Genomic DNA, 24,124 nt, shown 5'->3' with positions numbered 1-24,124 from the left:
GCCGCTGCACATTGACTCTGTACTGGTAGCCCCTGTATATAGCCCTGTATATAGCCTCGCTATTGTTATTTACTGCAGCTCTTTAATTATTTGTTAATTTTATTTCCAACTTTTTTTTGTATTTTCTTAAAACTGCATGGTTGGTTAACGGCTTGTAAGTAAGCATTTCACTGTAAGGTCCCCTGTTGTGTTCGGCGCATGTGACAAATACAATGTGATTTGATTTGATTGATTTTGTCACGCTCTGGGATGCGATGTATAAATCCACTTAGAACGCGGAGTTAATGAAATGGCAAGGAACATTTGGGGCAGTCTCTCTATAAAATTCGCTGGCCATACACCAATACATGGATTTGACAGTCAAACTATCACTTAAATAGCAGCCAACCATTTTAACTGTTGATATATGCTGCGTCATGTTTCTTTGAAGTTAACTAACTGAAAAACTGGTTTGTTAACATTTCCGTGATGGCAGAATCCTGAAATTAACATTAGGCGTTACAAAATATAGATATAAACCTATAAGAAGTTCTCATCTAACCATCCATGTATAGGTTATTCCAAGTTTCCTTGTGGCCTTTGAATAGTGTTAGTTTAAACAGCACTACACCCCCAATTATTTGCCCCCTGTTCTATTGATTTCAGCGTGATATCGATTTGAGTTATTGACAAGTGTTGCGTTTCTCTTTCTGTTTTGGTGGCCCGCAAATCAAAATGCATCACTCCAAAATGTAGCCCACTGTCTTCTGCAGGTTGTTCTCTAACCAGCGATATAAAAAATATATGTTATTAGTTTCAACAGCGCATACAGCTGGTTTTTGGTGCATGCGCTTGTTTAAAAGGTGCTCATTTAAAATAAATAGAAGTAATATGATTATGTGTGAATAGTACATTTTCTGTTTTCAGTATATTACATATATTTATTGATTTGGACACGTTAAAATTGTGTTTCGACATTGGGCTATTTATCAAAATGTCTATCGAGTCAAAAGCCTCTGAAAAACAAGTGACAGTGGCATTTGTTTTGAGTGCACATGAAATCTGGAATATACTTTACAACATGTATTCCAATTTATTTTCTAATCACACATCCTACCTAACTTAAAGACCTAATTGGCGTAGCCTAAACGGGAGAGGAAAAGGAACTAAACGCTTAACAACCGTCTGTCTAGCTCTCCCGGCTCCCTGTCTGTCTGTCCCTGCGTGTGCTTGGCTAATGGAGGTACCTGGCTGTGCTGTTATTTGTTCCTGTCAGAGCGGGGGCACTGGTTTGTAGAGACGCGTGATGAATGCTGCTGCCGCCACAGCTGCCTATTATAAATGCTGTGAACCTTCGGACGACTCAGAGGAGGAGGGGAAAACAGGAGTTATGCATGAAAGTGCTACGTCAATATTGGACAGTTTGCCCAGCTAAAGGTTGGAGGCTTACAAGGCCAGCAGGCTGGTTATACAGGGGCCTGCACTCCCACCAGACCTGGGATCAAATGCTATTTGATATAATTTCAAATACTTTAACTGTGCTTTAGTGAGCATTCCTGTTGCAATGGAAAATATTTTGAATAGTATTTGAACCCCGGTCTGGCTCTGTATGTTTCTGTAGACGAATGTGAATTTGATAGAATGGCATATCAGAGCGATGAGGTGCAGAAAGTCAAGGATGCACCGTTACACAACATGCTTTGTGTCAGGGGTGGCTCAATGTAAATAGTCTGGGTGGACATTTGATTAATTGTTAATCAGTCTTATGGCTTGGGGGTAGAAGCTGTTACATGCTGACCAGACCGGACACGTAGCGTGCACGAGCGTCGCAAAATAAATTTAGAAATCCATGTTATTCAATTATTGCACCCACACTGCTCGCGCGCGCCAACGAGCGTCTGCGATGCCAAGGGCTAAAATAGAACTCCTTTCTATTTCTGACGCAGATCGCGCTGGAAGTCCTGCCTCTCCCATCTCCTCATTGGTTAATAGAAGCAGTTACCCACGTGCCATCTCCTCATTGGTTATACCCACGGGGGGTGATTGAAAGACTAACTGTTTTGCCGGTCGTCGTGGTAATACCATGAAAGTTTAGATGCGATCACCATATAAGTTCAAAGATGAAAAAGCCTGGAAGGAGGAGAGATGACTAGAAAAGATTCGGTTGGCCATTTTATGTGTGGATTAATTGTCGGAGTAGAGGACCTTGTAACATAACAACTCAATGTTTATATCCCAGGACAAATTAGCTAGCAACAGCAAGCTAGCTAAACAGGACAAACTAGCTAGCAAGTGCAAGCTTACTAGCTAAATTGCCATACATGTTTAATGCTTTTCGACCTGTCCCCAAATTAATGTCATTGGTTCAGAGTTTGTTTTGATATTTTAAGCTGCGTGTCGTGATCGCTTTTGGTGTAGGGGGACAAAATAAATGTATGCACAATAGCGCATGATGGCGCAAGTGCGCAGACGGTTTGGGTTCCGTGTTGAGGAGCCTTTTGAACCTAGACTTGGTGCTCCAGTACCGCTTGCTGTGCGGTAGCAGAGAGAACAGTCTATGACTTGGGTGAACAGATTCTTTGACAATTTTTTGGGCCTTCCTCTGACACCGCCTAGTATATACAGTACCAGTCAAAAGTTTAGACACACCTACTCATTTAGGGGGTTTTCTTTATTTGTACTATTTCCTACACTGTAGAATAATAGTGAAGACATCAACACTATGAAATAGCACATATGGAATCATGTAGTAACCCAAAAAGTGTTAAACAAATCAAAATATATTTTACATTTGAGATTCTTCAAAGTAGCCACCCTTTGCCTTGATGACAGCTTTGCACACTCTTGGCATTCTCTCAAACAGCTTCATGAGGAATGCTTTTCCAACAGTCTTGAAGGAGTTCCCACATATGCTGAGCACTTGTTGGCTCTTTTTCCTTCACTCTGCGGTCCAACTCATCCCAAACCATCTCAATTAGGTTGAGGTCAGGTGATTGTGGAGGCCAGGTAATCAGATGCAGCACTCCATCACTCTCTTTGGTCAAATAGCCCTTACACAGCCTGCAGGTGGGTTTTGGGTCATTGTCCTGTTGAAAAACAAATGATAGTCCCACTAAGCCCAAACCAGATGGTATGGCGTATTGCTGCAGAATTCTGTGGTAGCCATGCTGGTTAAGTGTGCCTTGAATTCTAAATAAATCACAGACAGTGTCCGCAGCAAAGCAACCCCCACAACATCCCACTTCCTCCTCCATGCTTCACGATGGGAACCACACATGTGGAGATCATCCGTTCACCTACTCTGCGTCTGACAAAGACACGGCGGTGGGAACCAAAAAATTATAATTTGGACTCATGAGACCAAAGAACAGATTTCCACTGGTCTATTTCTTGGCCCAAGCAAGTATCTTCTTATTGGTTTCCTTCGGTTGTGGTTTCTTTGCAGCAATTCGACCACGAAGCCTGATTCATACAATCTCCTCTGAACAGTTGATGTTGAGATGTGTCTGTTACTTGAACTCCGTGAAGAATTTATTTGGGCTGCAATCTGAGATGCAGTTAATTCTAATGGACTTATCCTCTGCAGCAGAGGTAACTATGGGTCTTCCATTCCTGTGGCGGTCTTCATGAGAGCCAGTTTCATCATAGCGCTTGATGGTTTTTGTGGCTGCAATTGAAGTAACTTTCAAAGTTCTTGAGATGTTCTGAATTGACTGACCTTCATGTCTTAAAGTAATGATGGACTGTTGTTTTTCTTTGCTTTTCGAGCTGTACTTGCCATAATATGGACTCGTATTTTACCAAATAGGGCTATCTTCTGTGTACCACCCCTACCTTGTCACAACACAACTGACGAGTTAAGAAGGAAAGATATTCCACAAATTAACAAGGCACACCTGTTATTTGAAATGCATTCTAGGTGACTACCTCATGGTAGCTGGTTGAGATAATTCCAAGAGTGTGCAATGCTGTCATCAAGGCAAAGGGTGGTGTTATGGGATTTTTATGAATAATGACTAAATGAGGTATACATTTAACATTTAACTAACAGAATTATATCCTGTCTGATGAAGAATATTCGTCCATAAGAAAGAGGGACTGTTAGCAGGCAAGGAACTGTGGCAGACATCTTGTGACCACTGTGGAACTGATAACAGGGAAGGAAGTCTCTCCACCCAGGGAGGGGAGAAACCTTGGGCTTGTAGTAGATTGTATAACAGGTGGCAGGCAATGTATGAGAAGGACTTGTGAACTATATTGTCATTGTATTAGAGGAGGAGGGACATTTATGATGAAATGAGAGGTATATAAACCAATGTACATGTAATGATTGGCAGAGCGCTCTCGTAAATACATTTTCTGACTATTGTGGCTGGGCCTCCGTCTGATTCATTTCAACCAGTTTCTTACAAATTCTGGGTTTCAGGCTGAGTAATTAATTCAATTGGGTATTATAAACACTGAGAACAAAATTCTCGTGACAACTGGTCCTTCGAGAGCCGGAATCCAATAACTGTCCTTGCCGTCCGAAGGTACCACGCCGAAATACCGTGCACGGGCAGGTCATTGACCCGTAAATTAAAGACCTGTCCCCTGACATTGGGGTTCCATAACAGGCCGGTATATACCTAAGGTCGGCAGAGACGGTGACGGGATCCAACCTACATTACTTTTCCCAGTCTACAAGACAGGTCAATCAATCTTTATTTATGAATTTGGGGGGAATGATTTAAGATATCTTTGATTTGATGTTCTAAAAGGCTTAGAATTAATCAATAATGGGTGCTTAATTATTCTAAACAGATTCACTAGGTTTCTACTTTGTAGTTTAAATGCACTAATGATTATGTGGGCTGAAGGCTGTAACAACACAGATTAAAACAATGAACGGTTATCACTTATTAACCATTATTTATTTCCTTTACTTTACTTTAATATAATATTTCAGTTGTTGCATATATTACGTTTGTTTTATTGATGACTCTATAGAGCTGCTGCCTATTCTGTCTGACAGAATCACAATTTTTTAGTTCTTCAAAAGTAAATAAGGTATACTTTTTCTGCACTGTGAACCCAAATGACAAAATAAAACTCTAGGACTGTAGGTTATGCATACGATGCGTTGTAGGCCTATAGGCTATGTTTACACTGCCTATGCCTCTTGAGTAAATCTGAGCTGAATATTTATTTTCAGGCTATTCCATTAAAACAACTAGAGCCAATGGGCACGTTGTAATAAAAATTCAAATCTTAATTGGCTCATTTCAAAAACCGTCCTTTTGTGAGGCGCAGCCGGGTACTAGTTCTGTACGGTGGCAAGTGGTGGGGTCGATAAACAAGAATAGGAGGATCCTTTAACAACAACACAACCTCTGCATTCAAGCAGCAGGTAGCCTAGTGTTTAGAGCGTTGGGCCAGTCACCGAAAGGTTACTGGATCGAATCCCCGAGCTGACAAAGTAAAAATCTGTCTTCTGCCTCTGAACAACGCACTATTCCCCGGTAGGCTGTCATTGTAAATAAGAATTAAAGAAGAAGAATTAAAGTAGCCCTTGGCAGCTGATTCTGTTCATATTTTTTGGAGTCTTTGGTTTATGTATGCTAGTGGCAAATGACTGAGATGACAATAATTAAAAGATTAAAACATTTGGAGAAAGATATTATGAAAAACTGTTAGGGGTGTAATGGTACACATATTAGTACAAAACCACTGGGTACAGGGACCTCAGTTTGGTCCGCACTGTGAACCCGAATTAATACATTAAAAAAACATTTACCAAAGAAAACAGTAGGCCTATAGGCTATGCCTATGCTGCCTATGCCTCTTGAGTAAGTCTTAGCTGAAAAAAACAACATTTCAGGCTATTCCAACTTGTTATGGATAGGGGGCAGCATTTTCACGTTTGGATGAATAGCGTGCCCAGAGTAAACTGCCTGCTACTCAGTCCCAGTTGCTAATATATGCATATTATTAGTAGATTTGGATAGAAAACACTCTGAAGTTTCTAAAACTGTTTGAATGATGTCTGTGAGTATAACAGAACTCATATGACAGGTGAAAACCTGAGAAAAATCCAACCAGGAAGTGGGAAATCTGAGGTTTGTAGGTTTTCAACTCTTGGCCTATCGAATACACAGTGTCTATGGGGTCATTTTGCACTTTCTAAGGCTTACACTAGATGTCAACAGTCTTTAGAACCTTGTTTGATGCTTCTACTGTGAAGTGGGGCCGAATGAGAGGGGAATGAGTCAGAGGTCTGCCAGAATGCCTTGAGCTTGTGACGCTCGTTCACGTGAGAGCGAGCTCTGTTCCATTGCTTTTCTGAAGACAAAGGAATTCTCCGGTTGGAACATTATTGAAGATTTATGTTTAAAACATCCTAAAGATTGATTCTATACTTCGTTTGACATGTTTCTACGGACTGTAATATGACTTTTCGTCTGAACTTTTTCCTGGACCTGCCCGCGCGTCGTGAGTTTAGATTGTGTACTGAACGCGTGAACCAAAAGGAGTAATTTGGACATAAATTATGAACTTTATGGAACAAATCAAACATTTATTGTGGAACTGGGATTCCTGGGAGTGCATTCTGATGAAGATCATCAAAGGTAAGTGAATATTTATAATGCTATTTCTGACTTATGTTGACTCCAACATGGTGGATATCTCGTTGGGTTGATTTGTCGTCTGAGCGCCGTACTCAGATTATTGCATGGTTTGCTTTTTCCGTAAAGTTTTTTTGGAATCTGACACAGGGGTTGCATTAAGGAGCAGTATATCTGTGAATAACACTTGTATCTTTTATCAATTTTTATTATGAGTATTTCTGTGATTTGTTGTGGCTCTGTGCAAATTCACGGGATGTTTTGGAGGCAAAGCCAAATGTAAACTGAGGGTTTTGGATATAAATATGAACTTGATTGAACAAAACATCATGTATTGTGTAACATGTTGTCCCGGGAGTATCATCTGATGAAGAATATCAAAGGTTAGTGATTCATTTTATCAATATTTTTGCTTTTTGTGACTCCTCTCTTTGGTTGGAAAATCGCTGTATGCTTTCTGTGACTAGTTGCTGACCTAACATAATGATATGTTCTGCTTTCGCCGAAAAGCTTTTTTGAGATCGGACACTGTGGTTGGATTAACGAGAATTTTATATTTAAAATGGTGTTTAATACTTGTATGTTTGAGAAAATTGAATTATGCGATTTCTGTTGATTGAATTTTGCGCCCTGCAATTTCATTGGCTGTTGGCGAGGGGTTCCGCTAGTCCTAGACAGGTTAAAACAACCGCAGCATATTTGCACGTTGTAATAAAAAGTCTAATCTTAATTGATGCATTTCAAATTGTCCTTTTGTGAGGCGCAGCCGGGAACTAGTTCTGTACAATGTTGAGGGGTGGGGTTGATAAACCAGAATTAGAGGATCCTCAATCATCGTTTTAATCTCCAGATTAAAAACATTTTGGCTTGTCAGTAGATTACTACGGCGATGGACAGAGAGTGGTGGATAAAACATTAAAAGTATGTCGCCATTGTAACGGGTTTTGTCCTCGTCTGAAGAGGAGTATGAAATGTCGGACCAATGTGCAGTGTGGTAAGTGTCCATTTTAATTATTATAAAACTGAACACTAAACAATACGAAATAACAAAGTGCAAAATACTGAAAAAACCCGAAACAGTCCCGTATGGTGAAAATACTAACACAGGAAACCACCACCCGCAAAACACAAATGAAAAACAGGCTACCTTAATATGGCTCCCAATCAGAGACAACGACTGACACCTGCCTCTGATTGAGAACCATACTAGGCCAAACACATAGAAACAGACAACCTAGACATACAACATAGAATGCCCACCCACATCACACCCTGACCAAACGAAACATAGAAACATACAAAGCAATCTATGGTCAGGGCGTGACAGCCATGCTCAAAGAGAATAGCCTATGCAGCTGCCAACACCTCAAATATGTTGACACATTTACGCCGACATCACCCCAGAGCAAGACGGAAACGCAAAGAAATAATATCGTCTCCCCTCTGCATTCAAGCAGCCCTTGGCAGTTGATTCTGACCGGGCCAAAGAAATTACAAGAGCGATAGATAGGTACATAAGCAAATCAATGCCAAAGTTTTAATTGAATTGGCCAATGCACCCTGTGTTGTGCTTACTTAACAGTGACAGCCCATCACATTACCCTGGAGTGGGAGATAGAGTCACAAGTCCACATGTGGCACTGAAGCAGGCAGTGTCATGGTGCGTTGATAACCAAGTGGGAAGTGGGATTTTACAACATACGACTGAGAAAAATACACTTGAACGGTGGTAATTACAAGTGGGAAACTCGTATATCATTCTGAGCACCCACTTCTCCCACATGCTGACCTCTGACGTCACCTACTAAGGAAATGGACTCTATCATGGAGGTGTACCGAGGTGTACCGAGTATTGTAACGGATATGGGCAATTGTCTGGATACGATTATGGTCAGAGTATTTTTTTAAAATCCGTGATCGTGCCAGCACTCATATTTCTCATGTCAGTCAGTCATGTGAGAGGTGCTACATGGTCTAAATATCTCAACTGGCTAGTTTGCCTGTCTGTAAAGAGAAGGGCGGACTGTACGTTGATCCTGCTGCTCTGATTGGATAGAGTGAAGCTGTATTTCTCTGTCCACTCGCTTCATAATTTCACCCAATCACTTTCACTTCTCTGTTTGGGTCTGATCATTTAGACTGCTGCTGCCTCCTGTTAGCCTGCTACTATGATCAATCAAATGCAAGGACTTTTGCTATCAATCTATCAATGTATATCATATTTAACAACGTGGCGAGAGTAACGGCTCCTAATCTGCAGCTTGTTTGGTCTATAAACATGCAGGGAAATTGGCATTTTGCAAACAGTTGAAGTGTACCTATGATAAAAATTACAGACCTCTACATGCTTTGTAAGTAGGAAAACCTGCAAAATCGGCAGTGTATCAAATACTTGTTCTCCACACTGTAGTTGTTTAAAAACCAAGAAATAACAGAAATGTAACCGCTTAGCACTATCACGCACAACACAAACACACAAACACAAACACACACACACACACTGCAATACAAATCATTCATCCAGTAAGAACACTTGAAATAATAATAATAATACACCGTTTATGCTAAATGAAAAATTATGCAAATGTTATTGATATTATTCATCTTCAAATACACTGGGATATTGTGCTCCCTATAGCTAATGACACTAGCTAGGAAAATGTGAAATAAATTGATCAAATGATGAAGTGGTTAGATTTCTAATTTGAAAGTTATCCCCTCAGTCTCTCTCTGTTTCTCCCACTCACATAAACCTTTTTTTCTTTCTCTCACCTCTCATATTTCTCTCATGATATTTCCATCTGTTATAAATCATATAACTCAAACCCAACTCCCAACACACACACATGATCACACACGGACAATGCCTCTGCCCGCCTGTCTGTCGCTCTGTCTCTCTGTCTCTCTGTCTGTCTCATACACACACACCCACCCATCCACACACACACACACACACACACACACACACACACACACATGTCCCTGTGATATCAGGAGTGTACAGATCATTGTCTGTTATGGAACCCTAAAGGCCATGATGGGATCGAGGTGATGTGACTTCCTGCTGGGAAGGTCTGGCAGCCGGACATCGTCCTCATCGACAAGTAAGAAGCGAGACGTATCAGTTGGTAGAGCATGGCACTAGCAACGGCAGGGTCAATGCTTCGCTTCCTGCTGGGGCCTCCTATATGAAATCTATGCACTCAAGATGTCACTTTGGATAAAATAATATATGCTAAATGGCATATATTATTACTTGGGTTGGGTTCAGGTCCATTTCAATTCGGTCAATTCAGGAAGTAAACAGACATTCCAATTCCAAAATGAATAAGATGACCTGATAATGTATACAATATAATACGAATCTCTTGAGCTCCTGAGTGGTCACAGTCATTTAGATACTAAATAGCTAATGGATGTTGGGTATTTTTCTGGCTTCTGTTCATTCAACATCATGTATTTGACTTAACTGCAATAGTTTGGGCTGGACGGGACAGTCAGGACAGAGAGTAGAAACAGACACACACTTCCAATGAACGGGTCATGGACATGGACGCATACAAGAAATCCCGGTAACGACCTCTGATGAGACATCAAACATGCAAAATGACAATATAGGAGAAAGGTGGAATCCTATTACACTGGCTCCAATGCTTGTTGTATGTGGCAGAGCTTGCAGACGATAACGGATTACGAAGGGAAACCCAGCCATGAGCTGCCCAGCGATGCAGAACTCCCGAACGAGCTAAATGCCTTTTATGCTCGCCTTGAGGAATATAACACTGAGAAATCCCCTGCTTTTCCAATGACTGTATGATCTCATCCACACCATCTTCCCAGACGCCCTAGACCTACTCCAATTAACATATCACCCCAACAGATCCACAGATGACGCAATCTCAATTGCACTTCACCCTGCCCTCTCCCAGCTGGACAAGAGGGGAAATAACTATGTGAGAATGCTGTACATAGACTACAGCTCAGCGTTCAATACCATAGTCCCTTCCAAAATCATCACCAAGCTAGGAACCCTGGGACTGAACACCTACCTCTGCAACTGGATCCTGGTACTCCCTGAGACAGCCTATAGGGAGGAGGTCAGAAACCTGGCAGTGTGGTGCCAGGACAACATCCTCTCCCTCAATATCAGTAAGACCAAGGAGCTGATCGTGGACTATAGGAGAAAGAGGGGAGAGCATGCCCCCATCCACATTGACGGGGCTGTGGCGAAGCGAATCTAGAGCTTCAAGTTCATCAGTGTCCACATCACTAAGGACTTAACATGGTCCACACACACCCGCACAGTCATAAAGAGGGCATGGGTCCTCATATCCTCAAAAACGTCTACAGCTGCACCTTCGGGAGAATCTTGACTGGCTGCATCACCGCTTGGTATGGCAATTGCTCCACTCAATTGCTCCACTCAAAGGGTAATGCGGACAGCCCAGTACGTCGCTGGGGAGCTCCCTGCCATCCAGGACCTCTATATCAGGGGGTGTCAGAGGAAGGCCCGAAAAATTGCCAAAGACTCCAGCTGTAGGCTGTTTACTCTGCTACCGTCCAGCAAATGGTACCGGAGCATCGGCTCTCGGTCCAACAGGCTCAGAGACAGCTTCTACCCCCAAGCCATAAAACGGCTACATAGCCAGACTGCTAAATATCCAGACTGCTAAATTGTCAATTAATGGTACCCGAATAATCTGCACTGATCCTATCTTGCATCGACGATACGCACACTCACTAGACTATATATACACACCATATACACGCTCAATAGACTATATATACACACCATATACACGCTCAATAGACTATATATACACACCATAAACACACTCAATAGACTATATATACACACCATATACACACTCAATAGACTATATATACACACCATATACACGCTCAATAGGCTATATATACACACCATATACACGCTCAATAGACTATATATATACACCATATACACACTCAATAGACTATATATACACACCATATACACACTCAATAGACTTTATATACACACCATATACACGCTCAATAGGCTATATATACACGCCATATACACGCTCAATAGACTATATATATACACCATATACACACTCAATAGACTATATATACACACCATATACACACTCAATAGACTTTATATACACACCATATACACACTCAATAGACTATATATATACACACCATATACACACTCAATAGACTTTATATACACACCATATACACACTCAATAGACTTTATATACACACCATATACACACTCAATAGACTTTATATACACACCATATACACGCTCAAAATACTTTATATACACACCATATACACGCTCAATAGACTATATATACACACCATATACACACTCAATAGACTTTATATACACACCATATACACACTCAATAGACTATATATATACACCATATACACACTCAATAGACTTTATATACACACCATATACACATTTACAAGACTTTATATACACACCATATACCTTTGATGATACAGTGGTAGCAATACAAGGTTATAATATTTACAGAAAACATTTACATTTACATTTAAGTCATTTAGCAGACGCTCTTATCCAGAGCGACTTACAAATTGGTGCATTCACCTTATGATATCCAGTGGAACAACCACTTTACAATAGTGCATCTAAATCTTTTAAGGGGGGGAGGGGTTAGAAGGATTACTTATCCTATCCTAGGTATTCCTTAAAGAGGTGGGGTTTCAGGTGTCTCCGGAAGGTGGTGATTGACTCCGCTGACCTGGCGTCGTGAGGGAGTTTGTTCCACCATTGGGGTGCCAGAGCAGCAAACAGTTTTGACTGGGCTGAGCGGGAACTGTACTTCCTCAGAGGTAGGGAGGCGAGCAGGCCAGAGGTGGATGAACGCAGTGCCCTTGTTTGGGTGTAGGGCCTGATCAGAGCCTGAAGGTACGGAGGTGCCGTTCCCCTCACAGCTCCGTAGGCAAGCACCATGGTCTTGTAGCGGATGCGAGCTTCAACTGGAAGCCAGTGGAGAGAGCGGAGGAGCGGGGTGACGTGAGAGAACTTGGGAAGGTTGAACACCAGACGGGCTGCGGCGTTCTGGATGAGTTGTAGGGGTTTAATGGCACAGGCAGGGAGCCCAGCCAACAGCGAGTTGCAGTAATCCAGACGGGAGATGACAAGTGCCTGGATTAGGACCTGCGCCGCTTCCTGTGTGAGGCAGGGTCGTACTCTGCGAATGTTGTAGAGCATGAACCTACAGGAACGGGTCACCGCCTTGATGTTAGTTGAGAACGACAGGGTGTTGTCCAGGATCACGCCAAGGTTCTTAGCACTCTGGGAGGAGGACACAATGGAGTTGTCAACCGTGATGGCGAGATCATGGAACGGGCAGTCCTTCCCCGGGAGGAAGAGCAGCTCCGTCTTGCCGAGGTTCAGCTTGAGGTGGTGATCCGTCATCCACACTGATATGTCTGCCAGACATGCAGAGATGCGATTCGCCACCTGGTTATCAGAAGGGGGAAAGGAGAAGATTAATTGTGTGTCGTCTGCATAGCAATGATAGTAGAGACCATGTGAGGATATGACAGAGCCAAGTGACTTGGTGTATAGCGAGAATAGGAGAGGGCCTAGAACAGAGCCCTGGGGGACACCAGTGGTGAGAGCACGTGGTGCGGAGACAGATTCTCGCCACGCCACCTGGTAGGAGCGACCTGTCAGGTAGGACGCAATCCAAGCGTGGGCCGCGCCGGAGATGCCCAACTCGGAGAGGGTGGAGAGGAGGATCTGATGGTTCACAGTATCAAAGGCAGCCGATAGGTCTAGAAGGATGAGAGCAGAGGAGAGAGAGTTAGCTTTAGCAGTGCGGAGCGCCTCCGTGACACAGAGAAGAGCAGTCTCAGTTGAATGACTAGTCTTGAAACCTGACTGATTTGGATCAAGAAGGTCATTCTGAGAGAGATAGCAGGAGAGCTGGCCAAGGACGGCACGTTCAAGAGTTTTAGAGAGAAAAGAAAGAAGGGATACTGGTCTGTAGTTGTTGACATCGGAGGGATCGAGTGTAGGTTTTTTCAGAAGGGGTGCAACTCTCGCTCTCTTGAAGACAGAAGGGACGTAGCCAGCGGTCAAGGATGAGTTGATGAGCGAGGTGAGGTAAGGGAGGAGGTCTCCGGAAATGGTCTGGAGAAGAGAGGAGGGGATAGGGTCAAGCGGGCAGGTTGTTGGGCGGCCGGCCGTCACAAGACGCGAGATTTCATCTGGAGAGAGAGGGGAGAAAGAGGTCAAAGCACAGGGTAGGGCAGTGTGAGCAGAACCAGCGGTGTCGTTTGACTTAGCAAACGAGGATCGGATGTCGTCGACCTTCTTTTCAAAATGGTTGACGAAGTCATCCGCAGAGAGGGAGGAGGGGGGGGGGGGAGGGGGAGGAGGATTCAGGAGGGAGGAGAAGGTGGCAAAGAGCTTCCTAGGGTTAGAGGCAGATGCTTGGAATTTAGAGTGGTAGAAAGTGGCTTTAGCAGCAGAGACAGAAGAGGAAAATGTAGAGAGGAGGGAGTGAAAGGATGCCAGGTCCGCAGGGAGGCGAGTTTTCCTCCATTTCCGCTCGGCTGCCCGGAGCCCTGTTCTGTGAGCTCGCAATGAGTCGTCGAGCCACGGAGCAGGAGGGGAGGACCGAGCCGGCCTGGAGGATAGGGGACATAGAGAGTCAAAGGATGCAGAAAGGGAGGAGAGGAGGGTTGAGGAGGCAGAATCAGGAGATAGGTTGGAGAAGGTTTGAGCAGAGGGAAGAGATGATAGGATGGAAGAGGAGAGAGTAGCGGAGGAGAGAGAGCGAAGGTTGGGACGGCGCGATACCATCCGAGTAGGGGCAGAGTGGGAAGTGTTGGATGAGAGCGAGAGGGAAAAGGATACAAGGTAGTGGTCGGAGACTTGGAGGGGAGTTGCAATGAGATTAGTGGAAGAACAGCATCTAGTAAAGATGAGGTCAAGCGTATTGCCTGCCTTGTGAGTAGGGGGGGGGGAGGTGAGAGGGTGAGGTCAAAAGAGGAGAGGAGTGGAAAGAAGGAGGCAGAGAGGAATGAGTCAAAGGTAGACGTGGGGAGGTTAAAGTCACCCAGAACTGTGAGAGGTGAGCCATCCTCAGGAAAGGAACTTATCAAGGCGTCAAGCTCATTGATGAACTCTCCAAGGGAACCTGGAGGGCTATAAATGATAAGGATGTTAAGCTTGAAAGGGCTGGTAACTGTGACAGCATGGAATTCAAAGGAGGCGATAGACAGATGGGTCAGGGGAGAAAGAGAGAATGTCCACTTGGGAGAGATGAGGATCCCAGTGCCACCACCCCGCTGACCAGAAGCTCTCGGGGTGTGCGAGAACACGTGGGCCGACGAGGAGAGAGCAGTAGGAGTAGCAGTGTTATCTGTGGTAATCCATGTTTCCGTCAGTGCCAAGAAGTCGAGGGACTGGAGGGAAGCATAGGCTGAGATGAACTCTGCCTTGTTGGCCGCAGATCGGCAGTTCCAGAGGCTGCCGGAGACCTGGAACTCCACGTGGGTCGTGCGTGCTGGGACCACCAGGTTAGAGTGGCAGCGGCCACGCGGTGTGAAGCGTTTGTATGGTCTGTGCAGAGAGGAGAGAACAGGGATAGACAGACACATAGTTGACAGGCTACAGAAGAGGCTACGCTAATGCAAAGGAGATTGGAATGACAAGTGGACTACACGTCTCGAATGTTCAGAAAGTTAAGCTTACGTTGCAAAAATCTTATTGACTAAAATGATTAAAATGATACAGTACTGCTGGCTGGTGAAGTAGGCTAGCTAGCAGTGGCTGCGTTGTTGACTTTGTATGAAAGTGTAGCTGGCTAGGTAACCTCGATAACTGGCTAGGTAACCTCGATAACCTCGATAATTACTCTAAACTACACAATTATCTTAGATACAAAGACAGCAAAGACAACTATGTAGCTAGCTAACACTACACTAATCAAATCGTTCCGTTGTAATGTATTAGTTTCTACAGTGCTGCTAGTCGGTAGAAGTTGACTAGCTAGCTAGCAGTTGTTGACTAGGTAGGAGAACGGTGGCGCGGCGCGGTAGACGAAAATAGCTGGCTAGCTAACCTCGATAATTACTCTAAACTACACAATTATCTTTGATACAAAGACAGCAAAGACAACTATGTAGCTAGCTAACACTACACTAATCAAGTCGTTCCGTTGTAATGTAATAGTTTCTACAGTGCTGCTATTCGGTAGAAGTTGGCTAGCTGGCTAGCTAGCAGTGTTGACTACGTTAGAAGGACGAAAATAGCTGGCTAGCTAACCTCGATAATTACTCTAAACTACACAATTATCTTTGATACAAAGACGGCTATGTAGCTAGCTAAGAAAAATTGCTCAGATCAAACAAATCAAACCGTTGTACTGTAATGAAATGTAATATTGCCTGTGGAGCGAAGCGATGTGCGACTACTCGCTCCAACCCGGAAGAAAAGACTGAAATGCCAATGGCGGAGGGTTTATATTCAGAACCACATTCCTGTAAAGTTTAGAGAGGATCTCATATTAAATACTGTTGAAGTAATATGGCTACAGGTCCATCTGCCTCACCTAAAGGCCACTCTTTTGGGAAGCTGCTATAGACCACCAAGTGCTAACAGTCAGTATCTTGATAACATGTGTGAAATGCTTGATAATGTATGTGATATCAACAGAGAGGTTTATTTTCTGGGTGATTTAAATATTGACTGGCTTTCATCAAGCTGCCCCCCCCCAAAAAAGCTTCAAACTTTAACCAGTGCCTGCAACCTAGTTCAGGTTATCAGTCAACCTACCAGGGTAGTTTCAAACAGCACAGGAATGAAATCATCATCTTGTATAGCAGTATCCAGATCCATAGGATGTAGTGATCACAATATACACTCAGCAAAAAAAGAAATGTCCTCTCACTGTCAACTGCGTTTATTTTCAGCAAACTTAACGACCGTTCCACAAGTGCATGTTCATTAATTGTTTATGGTTCATTGAACAAGCATGGGAAAAAATGTTTAAACCATTTACAATGAAGATCTGTGAAGTTATTTTCATTTTTACGAATTATCTTTGAAAAACAGGTAATTTTTTTGCTGAGTTTAGTAGCCATATCTAGGAAAACCAAAGTTTCAAGGGATGGGCCTAATATAGTGTATAAAAGGTCATACAATAAGTTTTGTAGTGATTCCTATGTCATTGATATTTGAGTATTTGTTGGTCCGTGGTGTGTAATGAGGAGCAAACAGACACTGCACTTGACACATTTATGAAATTGCTTGTTCCAGTTACTAATAAGCATGCACACATTATGAAAATTACTATAAAAACTGTTAAATTGGTGTAGATTGATGAGGAATTGAAAAATGGTATGGTTGAGAGGGATGATGCAAAAGGAATGGCAAATAAGTCTGCACAACCGATTGGCAAACGTATTGCAAATTGAGAAATCATGTAATAAAAATCTGAATAAAAAGAAGAAGAAATTACACTATGAAACAAAGATGAATGACATTGAATGATAGTAAAATGCTTTGGAGCACCTTAAATGAAATTTTGGGGAAAAAGTCAAACTCAGCTCCATCATTCATTGAATCAGATGGTTCAAACATCACATAACCAACTGATATTGCCAACTACTTTAATTATTTTTTCATTGGCAAGAATTGCAAACTTTGGCAAGAAACAAACACTGACACTACACATCCAAGTATATCTGACCAAATTATGAAAGACAAGCGTTGTAATTTTGAATTCCGTAAAGTGAGTGAGGAAGAGGTGAAAAACATATTGTTATCTATCTGACAACTTGGATGGAAAATTACTGAGAATAATAGCGGAAGATATTGCTACTCCTATTTGCCTTATTTTAAATTTAACTTCTTATGGCTGGGTGGCAGTATTGAGTAGCTTGGATGAAAAGGTGCCCAGAGTAAACTGCCTGCTACTCAGGTTCAGAGGCTAAGATATGCATATTATTAGTAGATTTGGATAGAAAACACTCTGAAGTTTCTAAAACTGTTTGAATTATGTCTGTGAGTATAACAGAACTCATATGGCAGGCAAAAACCTGAGAAAAAATCCAACCAGGAAGTGGGAAATCTGAGGTTTGAAGGTTTGCCTATCCAATATACAGTGGGATATTGGTCATATTGCACTTCCTAAGGCTTCCACTAGATGTCAACTGTCTTTAGAACCTTGTTTGATGCTTCTAGTGTGCAGAATGAGGGAAGGAGAGCTCTTTGAGTCAGGTGTCTGGCATGAGCTGAACATGCGCGCTCATGTGAGAGTGACCTGCTTTCAATTGCATTTCTGAAGACAAAACATCCTAAAGATTGATTCTATACATCGTTTGACATGTTTCTACGAACTGTAATGGAATTGTTTGACTTTTCGTTTGACCTGCGCATCATGAATTTAGATTACTGGACTGAACGCGCAAACAAAATGGAGGTATTTGGACATAAATGATGGACTATATCGAACAAAGCAAACATTTATTGTGGAACTGGGATTCCTGGGAGTGCATTCTGATGAAGATCATCAAAGGTAAGGGAATATTTATAATGCTATTTCTGACTTCTGTTGACTCCAAAACATGGCGGATATCTTTATGGCTTATTTGGGCTCTGAGCGCTGTACTCAGATTATAGCATGGTGTGCTTTTTCCGTAAAGTAAAAAAAAAATCTGACACAGCGGTTGCATTGAAGAGAAGTGGATCTAAAATTCCATGCATAACAGTTGTATCTTTTAGCAATGTTTATTATGAGTATTTCTGTAAATTGATGTGGCTCTCTGCAAAATCACCGGATGTTTTGGAACTACTGAACATGACACGCCAATGTAAACTGAGATTTTTGGATATAAATATGAACTTTACCGAACAAAATATACATGGATTGTGTAACATGAAGTCCTATGAGTGTCATCGGATGAAGATCATCAAAGGTTAGTGATTAATTTTATCTCTATTTCTGCTTTTTGTGACTCCTCTCTTTGGCTGGAAAAATGGCTGTGTTTTTCTGTGACTTGGCTCTGACCTAACATAATCGTTTGGTGTGCTTTCGTCGTAAAGCCTTTTTGAAATCGGACACTGTGGCTGGATTTACAACAAGTGTATCTTTAAAATGTGTAAAATACTTGTATGTTTGAGGAATTTTAATTATGGGATGTATGTTGTTTTGATTTTGGCGCCCTGCAGTTTCACTGGCTGTTGACGAGGTGGGACGCTAGCGTCCCACAAAACCTAGTGAGGTTAACTGCTTGGAGTAACCCTGGATTGTAAACTGTCATGGTCAAAACATATTAATACAACAGTAGCTAAGATGGGGAGAAATCTGTCCATAATAAAGCACTGCTCTACCTTCTTAACAGCACTATCAACAAGGTAGGTCCTACAGGCCCTAGTTTTGTCGCATCTGGACTACTATTCAGTCGTGTGGTCAGGTGCCACAAAAAGGAACATGGCAGCACGGCTGGCCCTTGGATGTACATAGAGAGCAAATAATAAGATGCATGTCAATCTCTCCTGGCTCAAAGTGGAAGAGGGATTGACTTCATCCCTACTTGTATTTATAAGAGGTATTGGCATGTTGAATGCACTGAGCTGTCTGTTTGAACTACTGGCACACAGCTCGGGCACCCATGCATACCCCACAAGAAATGCCAACAGAGGTAAAGCAGAGGTAAAGCAGTAAAATTAGATTTAAAAAACAGATAAAAATACTGCTTATGTAACAGCAGGGACCGTGAAGCAACACAAACATAGGCACAGACATATGCATACACACACACGATAACATACTATTGGGTTCTGAGAATATGAAAATATACTTATTGATGTCACTGATGGAGTGCTGAGGTTTAGAGGGTCTACACCAGAAGTTAAGGATTATAGGAGGAAGGTATATAGTGGGTGCAACTAAGCTTGGAATGTGTTGAGTGCAGGGAAGCGATTACATGTGGCAGGCATTGATAAGGGGAGACGGGTGGAGACATGTATAACGTTTACATTATGTCCGGATATGTTATTGTTAGCCATCAGGGATCCTCTGGGAGGAGATACCCGTGACAGCCTTGAGATTGGGTGGAGTGAGCACTTTGGGGTAGAGGTCAGGTTAGATGAAGTGAGGAAGAACAGATATCACTAAGGTTCTGTCTAGCAACAGAGATGCATTGGCTGTCCAGTTGTGTAGGAGGAGACTCAGCCTAGGAGAAAGGGTTAAATATCAGTGCTTGTGTGAAATGTCGGTTGTCTGAATTACAGCTTTATCGACCCTTTGGGAAGAATTAAACTTGGTTAAGGTTCTCTAGTGTCTGTGAGTTATTTACTCAAAATTAGAACATAACAATACGCACTATACACACACGTACACATGTATTTTGTATTGTAGATATGTGGTGGTGGAATAGGAGCCTGAGTGCACACAGTGTGTTGTGAAATCTGTGAATGTATTGTAATGTTTTTAAAATTGTATAAATGCCATAATTTTGTTGGACCCCAGGAAGAAAAGCTGCTGCCAAGGCAGCAGCTAATGGGGATCCATAATAAATACAAATACTCGCTCAGTCAGTGTGGAGGCTCCCGTTAACTGCGCTGTAAATATCCCCTCCGCTCCATTCATCACTGCTTTATAGGTAATTAAGCAGCACTGCTCCCCAATAACAGAGCCATTGGCTCCGCACCGAGAACCGCTAAGACAATGCTCCAGCTAGGAACCCACTCACCAAACACCGAAGAGTGGAGAATCAGTGGGGAGTGGAGCTGGACTCACATATGCGGACTCACGCATGTGTGTGTGTGCGTGCTTGTGTGCCTGTGTGTGGGCAAGTTAGTGCACCCGTCCGTGCCTGTGTCTGTGTGTGTGTGTGAGGGTGATCAATGTTTGTAATTTTATCTCTGAAAACGCCTTCACAGGGACATGGTTTTAGAGGGGGCCCAGTCATAAGGACGGGCTTTCACCAGTCCACTGCCAAGCCCATAAAACCATGCAGTGTACAGTACTCTGGGTGCTCAACGTGCCAGTCTAATTGTGTTGATGTCTCTGTTGTGCCTTGCATTATGAGTTTAATAGTGACTACAAGCTTATGTCTTACACTCTTGGAAAAAAGGATTCCAAAAGGGTTATTCTTCTGTCCACATAGGAGAACCCTTTTGGGTTTCATGTAGAACTCTCTGAAGAAAGGGTTCTACATGGAACCCAAAAGGGTTCTACCTGAAACCAAAAGGGTTCTTCAATGGGAAGGAGGGTACAGTGAGATTTCAAGGAGGGTACAGTCCTTTAGACAGAATAGCTCTCATGTACAGTGAGAATGGTATTTTTCTGTTTCTAACTCTCTCTTTTTCTCTATCTCTATTTCTCTCTCTGCACTCTCTCTCCCCCTCCCTTCCCTTCCCCCTTCCCCCATTCACTCTCTCCCCTCCCTCCCTTTCTCTCTTTCTGCAGTAATGATGGTGTGTTTGATGTGGCCCTCCGTGTGGCTATCCAGGCTTATAGTAGTGGGAGGGTGACCTGGTCTCCCCCTGCCCTCTTCTGCAGCTCCTGTGGGGTCAAGGTGACACACACACTTGTGCACGAGTGTGCAAACCCAAACACACACACAAATGGACGTACACATATACACTGTCACACACACACACATACACACACAAATGGACGTACACATGTGTCACACACACACACACACTGAATTCAGGTGCGTACACGTTCATAAATGGACGTACAGACACACACACATACGCAGACAACCACACACACGCTTTTACTTTTCCGTGTGTCTGTTACCCTCTTTGTCGTAACACCCCCTCCTCTTCCTGTTTCCTGTGTCTAGGTGGCGTACTTCCCGTTGACCGGCAGAACTGCACCATGGTGTTCTAGTCCTACACCTACATCAGAGGTGGACCTGCAGTACGGCCTGGATAACCAGGGCAATGAGATCAAATAGATACAATATGATGAGGGCTTCAGTGATGAAGATATGAGAAGACACACACACACATATCCTGAACGAGAAGGGGATTGAGTAGGGGTGTGCCGACATGGACATCCTCGTATTCGTAATTGTTTCCGTAAGTTGACAGTTGGCCGTTGGATCAGCTCAGATGAAACTTGTGATACTTGTTTTTGAATAAGCCTGATATGCAAAATACCTCCCTGTACGTTCTTACTGCTGTTTTCACTCAGTCAGAATGTGCAGCAGCGTTTCAGCTTTTTACCCTCTTGTTAGATGTTAAACACATTGATAGCTTGATAGCAAACATCCTCGCCGTGTGATTTATTACAGTAACAAGCTGCAGCCATCTAAATGATCAGAACGAGAACATGCTTGGAAAAGTGATCGGGTGAAATTATGAAGCGAGTGGACAGAGAAATACAACTTCACTCTTTCCAATCAGAGCAGCAGGATCAACGTACAGCCCGCCCTTTCTCTTTACAGACAGGCAAACTAGCCAGTTTAGTTATTTAGACCACGTAGAACCTTGCCCATGTACATTAGGGTTTAGAAGCTCTGTTGACTGACTCACATAAGAAAGCTGCTTGCTGGCATCTAATCTAATCACGGATAATTACAAAAAATATTCGGATCATAATCGGATTCAGAAAATTGCTCAGCACACCCCTAGTATTGAGAGTGGCGAGTGATACATCACACACACAGACACACGACACACACACACCCTATGCTCAATGTGGTTTCCAAAGTCACTTTCCTATACTAATACATAATGTACACCAAATGTCTCCAGAGAGTGGTGAGTGGTACATCCGTCTCCAGCCCAGTAGGAAGAACGCGAACCGTGATGGCCTGTATGAAGGCAACACCTTCTACCTCATCATCGACAGGAAGCCTCTTTACTACGTCCTCAACATCATCATCCCCTGCATCCTCCTCACCTGCATCGACATCTTCAACTTCTACCTGCCGCCCGATGCTGGTGAAATAGCACAGATCTAGGATCAGTGTAATAATGATGTATTAATGTACTAGAATGCTTACCACACATAGGAACATCAGTTTAGGGATCAGTTTAGCCTCATATAATAATAATTGTTTGAACAGATGAATGTATTGAGATAGTTTTCATTTATAGAACCATATACAGAGTAGGCTACAAAACATTATGGACACCTGTTCTTTCCATGACATAGACTGACCAGTTGAATCCAGGTGAGAGCTATGATCCCTTATTGATGGCGCTTGTTAAATCCTCTTCAATCAGTGTAGATGAAGGGGGAGACAGGTTAAATAAGGATTTTAAAGTTTTGAGACAATTGAGACATGGATTGTGTATGTGTGCCATTCAGAGAGTGAATGGGCAAGACAAAAGATTTAAGTGCCTATGAACAGGGTATGGTAGAAGGTGCCAGGCGCACCGGTTTGTGTCAAGAACTGCAACACTGCTGGGTTTTTCACGCTCAACAGTTTCCTGTGTGTATCAAGAATGGTCCACCACCAGCCGACTTGACACAACTGTGGGAATCTTTGGAGTCAACATGGGCCAGCATCCCTGTGGAATGCTTTCAACAACTCTCATATGAGTCTCTCAGTGTGCAGAGATGGTGTGTTTCTCCTATACCCTTCCTCTTCCTACCCTTACTCTTCCTACACACACAGCTTCTCATGGGTGATCACAGGCACAGAAGCTACAGTCAGGTTTTGACCACACACATGCGTGTGCACAGGCATAGGTACATGCATGCGCGCGCACCCTTCCCGGTAAACACAGTTCAACACAAAAAAAAGCTAGTGAAAACCCACATGCCTGTGAACGTGTTTCTCTTTAGGCTTCTGTGGGAGAGGAGTTAGAGAGAGAGAGGGTCACACTGTGAGGAAAGTGGCCATGCATAGCAGCACAATACACAGACTGTACAAGTACACATTTAAGCCCAGCTCCCTGGGGCTCTGAATGTAAAGTGTCTCGCTCTGTCTCTGCTCAGCTCTGTGTGTGTCTATGGGCCTCTGGGAGCCCCTCAAGTTCTCATACACACATGCATGCAAAGACACACACCATCCTTGTGGTACAAACACACACCTTACAGTGCGAAAACAGCCTGAATCATGTCCTTTCTGCACCTTTGTTATGTCACTTGCTGAAGTTACCTTTACAGCTAGGAGCATTGTATGTACATTTCTCCATCTGTTTGTCAGTAGGAGTGAGTGTATTCAAGGTTAAGTTGGCAATTTTTGTCTAATTCATCAATATATTTTTTGTTTTTTTACATTGTACTGTAACACAATGGGAGCATCACTTCAGGGCTCCCTGTCTCCTCAAAAAGGGAACGAGAGACGAATCCCCATTAGAATTCATTAACTGGTGAATGACATGGGCCAGCTAACGTTAACACACAGAATCCCTTTTTGTACGTTCCTTCCATTCAGTAACTTCCCAAATAATCCATTAGGCTCTATAAATCCCCTCTGTATCACATTAACCTGACCACAGAACTCTGTAGTGTCCTCTGTGGTGTGTTGCCACCGGAGAGGAGGAGGGTGGGGTTGGGTGCATGCGTGTGTGTGTGTGT

The 24,124-nt window shown here is 43.0% G+C and overlaps 1 long non-coding RNA gene across 1 annotated transcript; it reads left to right on the top strand.

Moving 5' to 3' along the window:
* The first annotated feature begins 4,546 nt into the window (after nt 1-4,546).
* On the top strand, nt 4,547-21,693 carry LOC120030321. Its single transcript, XR_005473637.1, has 3 exons — nt 4,547-4,670; nt 21,047-21,155; nt 21,432-21,693. It is a non-coding gene; the product is annotated as an uncharacterized LOC120030321 (long non-coding RNA).
* The last annotated feature ends 2,431 nt before the right edge of the window (nt 21,694-24,124 follow it).

This window comes from Salvelinus namaycush, chromosome 36 (genome assembly GCF_016432855.1).
Source record: "Salvelinus namaycush isolate Seneca chromosome 36, SaNama_1.0, whole genome shotgun sequence".
Lineage (NCBI taxonomy): Eukaryota > Metazoa > Chordata > Actinopteri > Salmoniformes > Salmonidae > Salvelinus > Salvelinus namaycush.
This window is presented reverse-complemented; position numbering and strand designations above follow the sequence as displayed.